The 15363-nt window shown below is 36.4% G+C and overlaps 1 long non-coding RNA gene across 1 annotated transcript in view; it reads right to left on the bottom strand.

The window, feature by feature from the left end:
- The window catches only part of LOC136840277 (uncharacterized), a 28660-nt gene extending 17822 nt beyond the window's left edge, over positions 1-10838 (bottom strand). The window contains exon 1 of the long non-coding RNA XR_010853570.1: positions 10734-10838. This is a non-coding gene — a long non-coding RNA (uncharacterized lncRNA). The remainder of the gene's footprint in view (positions 1-10733) is intronic.
- Between the last annotated feature and the right edge of the window lie 4525 nt (positions 10839-15363).

Raw genomic sequence — 15363 nt, 5'->3', positions numbered from 1 at the left:
TCTTTCTTAAAAAAATCATGAATATGTCATTCCACTTCACTATGCTCGCTGTTCAGCCTTTTCACATATATGAATTCTGTTCTCTGGGAGTTCACTTCACAAGTTAATTCCTTTGATTTTTTAGTGTTTTTCGACATGAAAGTCCTAATTTTGAATAATATCTTTGGATTTAGGCCTACATGTACCATGACTATTCTTAACAATGGCCATCACTGAAGCTCTCTCGTAAATTACGTATTTTGGAAACCAGGATGTGTGACACCACCATCCTGACTTAAGGCACGTACGAGCGTCAACATACAGCGAAGCAGAGCAATAAATCTCATGCAAGGAGGCCGGGCCGATTTAGAAGAGTTTGCACTAGCGCTTGAAAATTGCTTTCAGGGACGGCTGGGAAGGGTATCAACATTACACTGCCGTTTCCTGGATGTGTTCACACTTCCCATGGCCAAATAATATATATATATATATATATATATATATATATATATATATATATATATATATATATATATATATATATATATATATATATATGTAATTATATATTATATATATACACATATATATCATATGGCTTTTCCTCATGTGGTTCCTGAAGGTGTTAACATTCCGGTTCTTATCAAATCTTTTCGGGATGGGGTTGCTGGTTGGCCCTCTTTACCCTGCTGAAACCCACCAAAGTAGACTCATTACCAAGTATATAATTCATCCCTTAGGTTAACAGGGGCACGATGAACTTTTAAGGAAATCGATCCCGTGAGGGGATGAAATGATACATAGCCATTTTACACACAATCATCTTAGCGCGTGAAACTTTATCGTTAATGGAAGCTGATTAACTTTTTTTTAATCTTTAAAGTGACAGACGAGCATCAAATAATGAACAATAAGTAGTGTAAATCATGCCGAGAAAATAAACACATTTCAACGTACATAAATAGACGACAGACTTACAAAAAAGAAACAGTGAGCAAGTATGCAAGGACAGTCAAAGCCTTAGAGACTTGTTAGAGGAAAGACGAAACATAAATAGGCCTTGTAGACGGTGCATGTGTGCGCTGGCTGCGAGGGAGCACGGGGGTGGAGGGTGACCTTCGTCAGTTCAATGGAGGTGCTATAATAGGTAGCCACGGTGTGTGTGTACGTACGCACGTATGGTATGTCCTTCTATTATTATAGTGAATATAGGAAGGTTTCTTCGTCAATTCTTAGAGGGCACGTTATGACCTTCAAAATACAGGTGCCGGGGAATACCCCTGAAAATACGCAGCCTTCTCCTGGTTTTTTTTTTTTTTTTTTTTTGCTGGGGTAAAGACTTAGCTCCTTGGCATTCTTTTACAAAAAATGTTGTGGAGGTTGACATATGTACACCACTAAGTCGTCAGTGATCAAATAACTGAGTCATTTGTTACTTTAAAAATCAAAACTTCATGGGCACTGAACAACGTCAGAAGTAAATGAAAAGCAAAGTAGTAGTAATCTTGTCCTGCAGATTTAGACGTGAGTCAGTTCACAAATTCGCTCTAATAGTGATGTTTTGTTTTTACTTGATGCATTTCAATCGAAAACTTGGGGCGCTGTCAGCACTTCACCGGACATGGCGCTGTTCTTTTGGTCATGGAATTATCGATCTCTATCATCACTCTGCTGAAAGAATGTTATTTTCATCTATCGTTACTTTTATTATATTCAGACCATCTTCAACTGACAGGAAATTACTGAACGTGAGTTCTGAGAATCAGAGAATTATCCAGTGCCCGTGGCTGACTAAAGAAGTGACTGTGGTTCCTGGTTCCTAAGCACTCACTCTGCAAACGCGTGAGGTACTGTACAGTACATAATTTTTTTTTTAACTTGATACAGTTTTACTTTATACCCTTTCTCTTTCAAACTGTTTATTACATTATTTACACCGGTACTGAATTCGCCCCCCCCTTTTTTTTTTACAATTATAAATGTCTTTAGCTCAACTGTATTTAATAGTACATCAGACTCTTTAATTAAACCCTTGACCATTACCCTTTTCTAAAACAAGAACCCCAAAAAGTTAGAGATGTTTCTAAACTAGTTATTACTAGATATTGTCATGCAGAATAGATTTGTGCTGTTAGTGATTATCCGCCTGGCTTTTGGGGTCTTTTCGCTTTTTCTTTTGTTACCGTTTACGTTGATCGATATTTCAGCTGCGATGTTTTCCTCAGAGAGGAGAACGGAATGACTGTAGAGCTTCAGAAACATATGACACGGAGAGGAAGTTCTAGACTGAGTAAGATTCACTGTCCAATGCTAGTGAGGAAATGGAAAGCAAATGCTTGTAATTATAAGAACTGGGAAGATCTACTAGTGTACAAAAGGTCTGGAAGGACACTGTTATCCTTACAACCAATCATAGCTGTTATCTCTCTTTCATTTAGTGATAAGTACCTGCACCATATGTTGTATATTGTTCGAAAATTAAGAGGTCTTAGTATGTGAGTAAATGGGGACTTTCTTTCCAGAAAACAATGACACAAGAGTGGCGGGATGGAACTTCCAGACGCCCATGATGTAGAATTGGATCCAGGTAAGTAAAATATGAATAATGTTGTATTCTTTGGATTTTTGCGATCCTTGTGGTAATGAAGAGACTTCGAAGCCGGTGGAAGATGGTAAGTAAATACAAGATTTTTTGCGCCAGTTATCGTTTAATAGCAAGTTGGAAAATTCTTTACAGCGTAACGTAAATCGTCGGCTATAAGTACACAATGCCCAATGCTGAGCCAGCTTTGGGCCTCGAACCCTCGTTCCAAAGATCGCTACGCTAACCACCCTACCACGGGAGAGATGACAACATTTGATCATGAGATAGCTGTATTTACTACGAATTTCAGTGAGCATTATCATTTTCCTACAGATTCCCGGCTTCTCTTTTTTTTTTTGTTCGTTTCCATTTTTATATTAACTTCATGCTAAAGGACAACCGCTTCAAGTAAGATTTCTTAAGGGACGAAGTGACCTTTCCAAACTGACGTGGGCATTCTTGAGACTTATTCCATCTCGCACGATATGTGAAACCGGTTTTGTATATTGCAGAAGATAAATTTCTTAACAGTCCTGACTGCCGCATGTTAATTTTTTCAGTTTTATTTTCTCTGTAACCTACGTCTTTATCACGAATGTGTCACTCACAGGATTACACTTTGTTGATTTACGTAAAACCGCGAACTGGCATCAGCCTCCTGAGCGTACCTGAGGTCAACGGCACCGGAGTATTGTATGCGCATTCGTCAGGTGGAGGGAAGAAGAAATCAGATCGAGCGCAAAAGACCGAACTTCGTCAGGGAGAAAGTCCACGAGGCGGACACGGGCGGTGCAAAACCAGCGCATTTATTGGCATAATCCAGCACCTCGCTGGTGATTTTTTCACCGAGTAGCCATTGCTGGTAGGAAAATTCAAGTGGCGTCTGTTTTTCCTTGCGTGACAGCACGATACTTGAATTTCTCGCCAAAATTGGCTACTTCGTGCAAAACATGGCGGTAAGATGCTGAAGGAGGCGTCTTGTCGCTTCCTCTTCTAGAATTTCATATCGTAAGTGGAAAAAAGTTACATGAGCACGGTTTTTCATAAAGACCGTACAATTAAATGAAAACGGATGATGGAATAATAGTGAAATGCGGCGTTGTTTTACTTTCAAAGAAAACTAAATTTCGCATATAAAATACGTAGGGTTATGGAATAATTACGTGATATGTAGTTAATACAGTTATAATAATAATAATAATAATAATAATAATAATAATAATAATAATAATAATAATAATAATAATAATAATATGCAAGGGGTAGATCTTTGATGCATGTTTTGTTGAAAATAATGGCAGCTTTCAACGAATTAATCTTATAAAGGGTTTTTTCAATTCTCCTGACAATTCGCTTTTCTGGCTCAGCTAGGTTGTTGAGTGGAATTCCAATATTCATATTTGTCTAAATTGGGATATTTGTCGAAGATTGTTTTATGAAAATACTATATTTTGCTTATATCTTGTACATTGTGTAGTCTACATGTCGATCTAACCCGTTATTCATTTAACTCGTCTTCACCAACGTCCTGACGACGACCACGGAGATGGTTGAAACATGTAGACTACACAATGTACAAGACATAAGCAAAATATAACATTTTCATAAAACTATCTTCGACAAATATCCCAATTTCGACAGATATGAATATTGGAATTCTACTCAACAACCTGGCTGAGCCAGAAAAACGAATTGTCAGGAGAACTGATAAAACCTGTGTAAGATTAATGCGTTGAAAACTGCCATTATTTTCAACAAAAAATAATAATCATTATATTTGCAACATTGATGGATGATTTTGATAATAATAATAATAATAATAATAATAATAATAATAATAATAATAATAATAATAATAAAATACAATTATAGATTGTAATTATCATCACAGATTAGTATGAGAAAGATTACAGTCGCAGACTGTGAACAAGGCTGTAAAACTCTACGGTATTTCTACGTAAAACTTGAGAAGTAAATCGCTCTGGATAGACAATTTTCGTGGTCCAGAGGTTACTAACCCCACCTTACCAGCGGGAGGGCTGAACTCGATCGGAGAGCAGTGGGCGGGAGGGAAACGACTTAGGTCCATCTCCTGAGGGAAAAAAATGCATTGTGCCCCTTTTGACTTATGTAATTAATTACATACCTGGCAGTTAGTCAGCTGTGCGTTGCAGCGAGGGAAGAGAAAAGCTTAGTGCTAGAAACTTGATATCAAAAGACTTCCCGAGATCCGGAAGTTTAACGCACAGGTGAACATTAAATTGTGTAGTCATTTCTTTGAGCATTAAGATGGGCTTTGTTGATTTATCAATTTTATACATTTCATAAGCCCTAGCTTCACCTCTCTGTATTAGCTTCACCTCTCTGTATTTCTAGTCTTCTTCACATTCGTTTTGCTGAAGCTTGCTAGTCGAGCAGATGGCAATATCTCTCTCAACAAGAATGAGTGCATAATGTAGGCAATAACGCGAATAATAGAGTCGATCCGTTTTGTCTGATTTTCTATATTACATCCATGAGCGATTCCCTCTGGTGTGTCACAGCATTTCATATAACCAGCGTATCTTTCTTTGTACGGCATTGATAACGGAGGCGAATGAGGCCTAAACACCTCGCTAATGGTACGATGTAGATTATTGTTCTGTAATTCATACTTATTCACATGTCACCTTCTTCAGACTGTTAAAACTTGATCCTTCACTTGCCTCTGCTTTCCTAAAGAGGAGGGAAAAGGCTGTTGTGAAAGACAGGGCGATTCGGCCTGATTTCATTCCGCTCCTCCTTTGTCAAGTTTCTTTTTTGGTCTTCGTACAATTTGACTTTCTGATACTATAGGCTCTCCATCGCAACTATACCTCAGTGATTATGCTCTTTTGCTACTTTCTCTTCCTTAACGTAAGTCTTCTATTAGTATTTGCTAATCAAACAAATCCTTCTATCAGCTCTATGAATTTTACATGCTCTTCAGTTACTATATCTGATTTAAAGATGCAAATTGGTATTTTTTAATGAATATACCTTCGATAATTATTCCTCATTTAGACACGGTCTTCTATTGGTACTTCTCAAATGCACGATTCTAGCTGTATTCGTATGAGTTCTCTTCAGTGTTTTCCTGTTGTTAAATTTCTTGCTAATTTGGTCCGACCGGATTTCTGTCCAAATAACTGCTTGGAGAAAGAGCATGGTCCTTGTAGATTCATTGGGAGCTTTCGTATTCTCGTTCAGTAATCTAGTTGGGTGGCCATTTCCATCCTTTCTAGTCTCGTCTGAGATTGGAAAACCCATAACATTTCTGGTAGTCCACCATTATCAGAACATGGATCATTCCATCTTCAAGTGATTGTTTGTGGTGATTAACATGAACCATTGCATTCAGTCCCGCTCTTCGGTTGATAACGAAAATTGCATAGGGAGAGCCTTTAAAGGTCTATCGGTGGAACAAGAGAATGAAGGTTTTTGATTCGTTAAATCATGAAATTCTCCATCCACTCCTTACTAAGTTATACCCTGAGCCGTTTGATCTGTCTCTTTATTAAAAGAAAAATTCATTATCGTTTAAGAACAGAAGTCTGTTACTGTATTCACACACCCTTCTTCCATTGGCCCAGTTTGATTTTGACACCATTGCCGGTCTCAATCTGCTGGTCATGAAAAAAAAATCTATAAATAAGTATACAGAGAAGACTGTAATAAACGTCCCGTTGAAAAGGATGTGATTAATCTCTGTCTGTCTGTCTGTCTCTATAAACGGTGTATATATATATATATATATATATATATATATATATATATATATATATATATATATATATATATATATATATATATAAATATATATATATATATATATAAATATATATATATGTGTGTGTGTATACATATATATATGTATATATATATATATATATATATATATATATATATATATATATATATATATATATATATATATATATATATATATTATTACTCCTAATGACAGTGGCTACTATAGTAGCTCGATTCCAGTGTATAAATTAACTTCTTTCCTTTATTGATAACAAATTGCTTCTTAAAAACAAGGATTAAATTATTCTCAGGGTAAATATTCGCTAAAATATGAGATATCCGTTATCATAACTGTAATAAGTTCCGCAACTTTTTATCATCTTCCTGTTACCATACGCACCTTTTCCCGTGCATTGGCTGCATGTGTGAAGCGGCTAATGCTGTAGAAGTATTTTTTTTCTCTCTGGAGTTATTCTCTGTTAGGGAAACGTCTCAATATACTGTATATATATATATATATATATATATATATATATATATATATATATATATATATATATATATATATATATATATATATTTTATTGTAGTCTGTATCGACGGTTTAAATGAGTGACAAACAAATGTACGTGCTTGATATTAACGCGATTATTATTTGTATAAACTTGAGCCATTCCGCTCATTCGTTTGTCACGCTCAAAAATTCATATTTACTTTGGTTTCATGATTTGCTGCAGACATGACAACATTGACTGATGACTCAGTTTAGTGGTCGGATGTTTTTATGCCGAGGCCTAACGAACAGGCAACCAACGCAGGCCTGAAAAGCAAGGAGAATACGAGTGTAAGAAAAAAATGATGAGGTTATTAGAAAAAGCAGACAGTGAATCAGGCTAATGGAAAGCTGAGAGAGGTCATATTTCGCCTCATTCAACATTTTTCCTTTGGAGTCCGTAAGGATGGGAAACCAAACACCCATTGGTCGAGCTCAGTGAAAAAAAAGAGAAAAATGAGGATTCCATACCAGTTAGTGAACAAAAGTATCATAATTGGACTTTTCAGCCATACCGAATGTTTCCCTCCGTCTCCGAGTGTGTATCAGAAATGACTGCTGCTGCACACACGCAGGTACACGTAAATAAGCACATGCATGCACCATTTATATGTGCATGGAATTGTACTGAATTTTCATGAAAGAAGAGACACAGTACATTAATAATGATAATCATTATCTTTTGAGAGGAAAGGTGAGAAGGGTTTATCATCTTCAAACACTGAAAGGAAAGAAGACCAAGAATGGGCGAGGCTAACGGGTGGCGGAAGTGTTAGAATAAAAACCTTCAAACTTTCGTTGGCGGAGAAGTTCGTGTAAAACAGTGGCATGGTGCAGTGTATGTAATGAGGAAAAACGTGGTGCTCACGAGGCTTCTGTTGAAGGAACTTCGCGCACACGACGTTGGTTCTTGATTCAACAGTTACGAAACCCTGCCCTATTTCATCAGGGCCAGAGACCCTTGGAGAAAATAGTATTTTGCTGAAATATTAACAATAATGGTAAAGTCGAATTGAAAAGCTGTGTGTGCCTGAGAGATTTCCACAGGATGGATGGAGGCGAAAATGACTGATTGGTATGGAAATCCTGAACATGTTGACGATAGGAAATTGATTGAGAAATAGAGGCAATGTGACTGAAGGACTGATAGGAGAAGAGCAGCTTTGGTTTCTGCAACGGAGAGAACCAGTAAATGTAGATTTATTTATAAACTAACTGAATTAAGTACTTTAGCGTAAACAGAAACTCCTTTGTATTGCGCAGGAGCACCTAAAGAAGATAATGTAAAAGAGATGAAATGAAGTGTTTCTGATGTATACTGGGGATGCCAGTATGTCAAGTCAGTTCAATGTTTTATAATGTTGTACTCTCTTAGTGTACGTAATGCATACATACAGTACACACACACACACACACACACATATATATATATATATATATATATATATATATATATATATATATGTGTGTGTGTGTGTGTGTGTGTGTGTGTGTGTGTGTGTGTGTGTGTGTGTAACTGTCGCTGGTAATTAGTTGAGAGAATAACCTTCATCTCTCAAGTGGTTTGGACTTGCATTCAAGATGCTTGGAGCTAGACGCACAGAGCACTACTGACCACACAAAGGGAGAAAACTAAAATAAGAAATCAAATATCTACAGAATTTCCCTGTGTGGTATACTTGGAGTGCTGGCATGGTGACGTAAAAAGGTCAGCGCGAGTGAAAAGTACAGACAGAGAATGTGAAAAGGATGCTAAATTTGCAAACAATTAGAGAAAGAAGAGGGAGATCCAGAATAAGAATGTGATCTGCAGAAGTTTTGAAATGAAAGGCCATAAATTTTCAGAACTGAAAGAGTTTGGGCCACACACTGATCAAGAGTTAATAGACTCGCCCTTATCTTAGCAGCTGAATATTAAATAAGACAGTAACTCCATTCCAGTTTTCCTGAGTCTAAATCCTGCTTAGAGGAAATATTTACTGCTGACATTTTAACAATAATCATAATAATACTTGTTTCATTTTGACTAAAATACAACCAACGAACTGAGACCGAAGAGAACCAGTCGCCACGGGGAACGGAGAGATGCTGAGGGAAGGGAGAAGGGAGACCAGGCTCGTAGGATTTCGAGGGGGAGACGAAGGAGGGAAGTAGCAGGAGACATTGAACTGACTCGCTCGCTGTTTCACGTTGGCCGGCCCGCGCCCTCTGCCGCTTTCGGCTCACGTTTGCATCTCTCGACTTCAAAAAAAGAACACACAACGTTATTCTTATATTTTTAACGAGTTTTATGTCACCTACGCTAAAATTGGCAAGAATATGCTAGGAATTCTTCTTTTGCCTTAATGGTAACAATGTCATCTTATAAGTAAAAAAGTATAAGCACAAATACATAGATATATATTTTTCAATATTCAGCCACTTTCCCTACGAAGGGCTGGCTCCCGAGGACAGAAAAGACAATGACCTCCAGCTCAGTCATACACAAACAGCTTAATCTTGAATGTAAGCCCTGTGAAGAAAATTTCCATTTCCTTGTCTGCATCATACACTTAATATATAGGATCATCAGCAGCCTGTCGAACCTCCTGCACACACTGCATTATTCACCTATATCTGACACACATTCACTCGGTTCATGGATGTGGAGCCCCGCCTTTCCAATACTTTTTCAGTCCAGTTATCCAGCCCTTACCAGGTCTTCCACGTTGTCATTTTCTTCGTATTTCCGAGATGTAGCCTACATTCTTTACACCTACTGTGTTATACTCCATCCTTTCTTTATGACCAAACCACCTCAAAACGGATTCTCCGGATCTCCGTATTTCTCATCCTTTCGGCTTTTCCTTATCCCACATATTCTGTTTAAACAATTCATCTGTAGGCTACAGCTTCCACCTTTCTTTCATTAGCATTCATATACACATTTAACTTCCATTAAGGAGAATTGGTTCAGTAATCCCTTCATACATTCCAACCTCGGGTTTCATTGTTACTTCAAGGGTAATCCAATGTCCAAATCCTCTGCACCCATCCTGTTATAATTATATATATATATATATATATATATATATATATATATATATATATATATATATATATATATATATATATACATATACTATATACAGTATATAGTATACAGTATACACAGTATAGTATATATATATATATATATATATATATATATACATATACTATATACAGTATATATATACTGTATATAGTATACAGTATACACAGTATATATATATATATATATATATATATATATATATATATATATATATATATATATGATATATATATGATATATATATATATATATATATATATATATATATGTGTGTGTGTGTGTGTGTGTGTGTGTGTGTGTGTGTGTGTGTGTGTGTGTGTGTGTGCCCACGGGCGCGCGTATATGTAGAAATTTGGTACCTGTACCTCATAGATTTCATGCTGACATACAAATTGACCATACACAGATTTCTAGATAACAGATTCAATTTCCGAAGTTCCACTCGAAGTAAACTGACTTATGTATGAAAAATTGTAAAATAAAAACACCGTTGCCAACTAATCACGGATCCACTGGCGTAGAGCTGCGCATGCGCATTTCGAGCCCCTCTGTAAAGACGCCTCTTCTACAGACGTCCTTCACACCTTGCTGGCTTTGATCCACTCTGCTTCCTCTCTTGAATTATCCACATTTGAAATAAAAACGAAAGAAAAATGTCGTAATATTCGTTCTAGGTGCCTCTCAGACTTCTGAAACTTTCTTAAAAAAAACTGAGTTCCAGCTTACCTAATATGTTTATTATAACAAAATCACTGCTCATGAGCACTTACCTACTTTATATTTAGTAAATTTTAGTATATATCCATCATCCGTGATATAATCCAAGTGGTTATTATCACACATTCATACATACAAACTCCCAAGTGAACAAAAGCGGTTTGCAGCGTCTCGACTCAATTTATACCCTCGGTCGGGGAACGCCCCGCCTCACAGACATCTGACCAGTTGGCTAACCAATAGGGAGGCTCAGCAACGGTGGCGTGAGGCTTTTCCCAATTAAAATATATCTTGTAAAATAAAAGGTTTCTGATTGGCGTAAGCAGACAACGGTTTCAATTCGCGTCGTTTGAGAGAATCGGCAGATATTAGTATTTCTAATGATAAAGTGAAAATGATAATACTGAATGTGATACAACAGATGTTTTTCAGTAACTCGTGACTATTATAGGTAACAAGCCTTCAGCTTTCCAGTGTGCCCAATCGCCGTCAAGCATCTGAAAGTCTTCAAAACAAAACAATACTAAATCATGGAGTGAGCCGGGCGTTTGTAACTTCATCGGATCATCGGACACAAGTAATCTCAATATTCGTAAATGAGTTCCACCGCACCTTGACAATTATAGGATTAACTTTTGCGATTATGCTTATTCGAACATCGCTTAATAAAAAGAAACGGTTTGAATATTAAAGGAATGAGAAATCATGTCTTTATTACGAAAATCGTACGGGATGTTGAATTGTGATGAACTGATGCATCTCATAAGAATAATTTTATCATGTATTAATTCATCATAAACTAATTTGGTTTTGTTTATAACGTATTATATGCTTGTCTTTTTAGAAGAAGTTCTAAATAAAGTTTATAAAAATGAACATAAAATACTTGGCTTTGCCATTGCCCTCACAAGAAAGTTTTGCTACAGTAATTATTAATATACATAAAACATTTGAGGAGAAAAGATAATACAGTAGCAAAATATGGAAAACAGGTAAAGCAGAACTATGCAAATAAAAAATCAAACAACAGTGATCTAATCATTCCAGCAAGAATCAAGTTTTCACTTACAGCTAGTTCCAGCGAGGATTTCAATCCTCTACACTTGGATTGTAGTTCTCTTCATTAGCTAGTTCCCACAGACTCTGCGGTTCTTTTCACTTCGGTCTAGTTCTAGCAGGGATTACAGTTCTTGTCACCTGGAACTATAATATATATATATATATATATATATATATATATATATATATATATATATATATATATATATATATGTGTGTGTGTGTGTGTGTGTGTGTGTGTGTGTGTGTGTGTGTATATATATATATATATATATATATATATATATATATATATATACGCACATGAAACTCCCCATTGACTCGGTATTGGAATACCTTAAAGATGAATTACATAAACTTTATTTTCAGTGAGGAATATTTTAAACAAACCTTTGGTATAGCAATGGGAAACCCACTTTCGCCTGTTCTTTCAAATTTATATACGTAATTTTTCGAATGCCTGTAACATGGTACTGTTATATTGATGATATTTCAGCCATCATACCCAAAGATTTGGATCTAAATAACATATTGGCTCAAACTCGAGGGAACCTTAGTTTCCATACTGATTACATTTCTTTCCACTAGGATCAACCCACAGGGATTACAGTTCTTTTCACTTATACTAGTTTAAATAGAGAAATAAGAGTTCTTTTCACCTATTCTTACAAACATTACAGACCTCTTCACCAAGAGCTAGTTCCCAAAGAGAGTCAAATTCCTTTTTTTTAGTGATAATTAAAAATAAACTTAAAGTCCGCATTGTTTCATAGTTCCTATAAAGGCCACAGTCCTTTTGCATAGAAGCTACTTCCATAAAGCTCATATTAAATCTACTCGAAAAGAAATGTTTTTCCGTGTGTTATAACTGAGCGCTTCGCTTTCATGGTGAAAATGAGTTTATCTCGATCTCAATTAGGTGAGGAGCCAAAATTTGACGGAGTCAAAACAATTTATAATTATATCTGTCGATTGCTTAGTGGATAGTTGACTGTCTACATTAATGTCACACGCAATAGGTATGGTTTTGAATCCTGACCGGGCCTAATGATTCCATTTGGGCGTAAGTTCCTTCGAACGTAATGTGAATTCGGCGTTCAGGGTATTTGTGGCTTAATAGATCAGCTACGTACGAGTTTGTGATAAAACTATCATAAATTACAATTGTGGTACAAAACAGCACAGTGTCATAACATCCGAATTCTTTACCCAAGTTTTTACACAGCATTTTTCATTTGGTTGTTGATTTCCTGCTGATGTAAAAATAGGATGACACAGTCACACACACACACACACACACACACACACACACACGTCTGCCACTGATGACAAACTGTTCGACGCCAGTTTACATAATTAAAAAATATCCAACCTCAGAAGGAACTCTCACTGAAACAGTATGTTCTAAATCCTGTCTCGGTTAGGAGGAAAGGACAGAAGTCGATGGTCATGTGCGGATTTCCTGAGGTTGTCGACAGATTGCGCCACAAAAGATTCCGCGCTGTTTCTCACATCGTGCAACTCGAGATGAAGGACAAAATTAATTTCAGTTCAAAGTTACAGGAAGTCTAGATAGCGTCCTTATTATTGTCAGTTTTCTCATCCTTTGTGAACCACATGCTTCATCAAGCAACAATTAGATATTTTATATTGCTGAAGCGATGCCGATAATTCCATACTCTTGTTTTTCGGATATTCAGTTTCAATAAAAACCAAAAAATCCGGCTTGCTTTATTCAGATCTTTCTAAAATTAAAATACTCGTATCACTCAAACCGTTACACTGACATTAATCGCTTTATAACTTGTTACTTGTACATCCGTACTCAGCTAGATATTTATACTAAAAACAACATTCTTCAAAGCAATCCGTTCAGAGATTGTTGGTGACACCGAAGCCTTCTTTTTAATTTAGTCTTGCGTGAATCGGCGGCACTGCAGTGACAGGTGAGGCTTTGAACCTTCGTTCCACTATCATAGCCGCATGATGCTTTAGGCCTACAGTAGGTGTGGCCGATTACGAAAGCTGGCCTTCAAAATGATCGAAATTATGAATGGTCAAAGTCCCGATAAGAATAAGAAAATTTATGATATGCGCGATTATAGCATCGTAATGTGTGTGAAGTTATGACAGCAATGACAGTTATGACAGGACGAATGGATACTTCCATGGGCATGTAACGTGGGCCAGTCGTGTTCCTGAAATGTTGTCAATCGTCACATCCAACAGAGCTGGTGTCCTCACGAGAGTTTTAGCTACAAGGATGATTTAAGATACACCAGCACTCACGAGAAACATTTAATTCACACTTACATAGCTATCTGTAAAATTCATCATACATAATAATTGTATATCTTAATTATAACATACGTAAATACGATATTATAATGACACTAACCTGAGTTTACGCACGTTACACTTCATTGTAATGTACAGTGCATCAAAACACAGGGGTTTTACTGCAATTTATGGCGTAAGAAATCTAAATACCTTTCCCATTTTCTTTTACATTCGTCTTACCCTAAGAATATGATGGAAGAAGCCACTTAAGGAATGAAAACTTGTCCGATGCGTTTGTACGAGGGTTCCCGCTTCCTGCATCACAGGGGTTCTCACAAGGGTTATAATTCATGCAAAAGGTTTTCAATAAGACTGAAGATCTTGTGCCGTATGAGTTGATCCCATTTTGGTTATAAATAACTGTCATTGTCTAATGTATGTTGTAGATCTTTGCCTTAAAGGTAGTTCCTACAAATAGTACTATTTTGTTTTTATCCTGCAGTGCTCCCAGAAAGAAAATATGTTATAGCTAACTCAAAAATTATATATATATATATATATATATATATATATATATATATATATATATATATATATATATATATATATATATATATATATATATATATATATATATATATATATATATATATATATATATATATATATAGATTATATACTGTATATATATTGCAATGGATGGTTCCTCTTTTCCAAAGCCCTTTGTTGGCCGAGCCGGTTGAGCTTCAGACTGTCACTCGATGGACCGGAGTTCAATTCCCACTGTCGGCTGATGAAGAGTTAGAGGAATTTATTTCTGGTGATAGAAATTCATTTCTCTCTATAATGTGGTTCGGATTCCACAATAAGCTGTAGGTCCAGTTGCTAAGTAACCAATTGGTTCTTAGCCACGTAAAATAAGTCTAATCCTTCAGGCCAGCCCTAGGAGAGCTGTTAATCAGCTCAGTGGTCTGGTAAAACTAAGGTATACTTAACTGCTTCTTTTCCAAGCAACCTCACCTGTTTTTACATCTGTAACATAATTGAGAAAAAAATAAAAATTAATTTCAATTATTAATTACTAGAACTGTAGGTTTCCACTTGCCCCTTCATAAACTTTCTCCTTCATTCCCCAAAATGGTTAAGCCTAAACCCTCTCTCTGTTCAAAGTGACTGCCTTGAGGCCTTGTTCCAGATGCCTTCCTTGGCGGCGACAGACAACGGGCAAGGGAGGGGCCAAATAAAAATGAGAAAGTTGGCGCCCCGCCCTATCCTGAACTCCTCCACAAGGGTTAACTGATGCCATGTGGTCATTATAGAAAACGTGATGAAGATTGACCTTTG

The sequence above is a fragment of the Macrobrachium rosenbergii genome, chromosome 7 (assembly GCF_040412425.1).
Source record: "Macrobrachium rosenbergii isolate ZJJX-2024 chromosome 7, ASM4041242v1, whole genome shotgun sequence".
In the NCBI taxonomy this organism is placed as follows: Eukaryota; Metazoa; Arthropoda; class Malacostraca; order Decapoda; family Palaemonidae; genus Macrobrachium; species Macrobrachium rosenbergii.
This window is presented reverse-complemented; position numbering and strand designations above follow the sequence as displayed.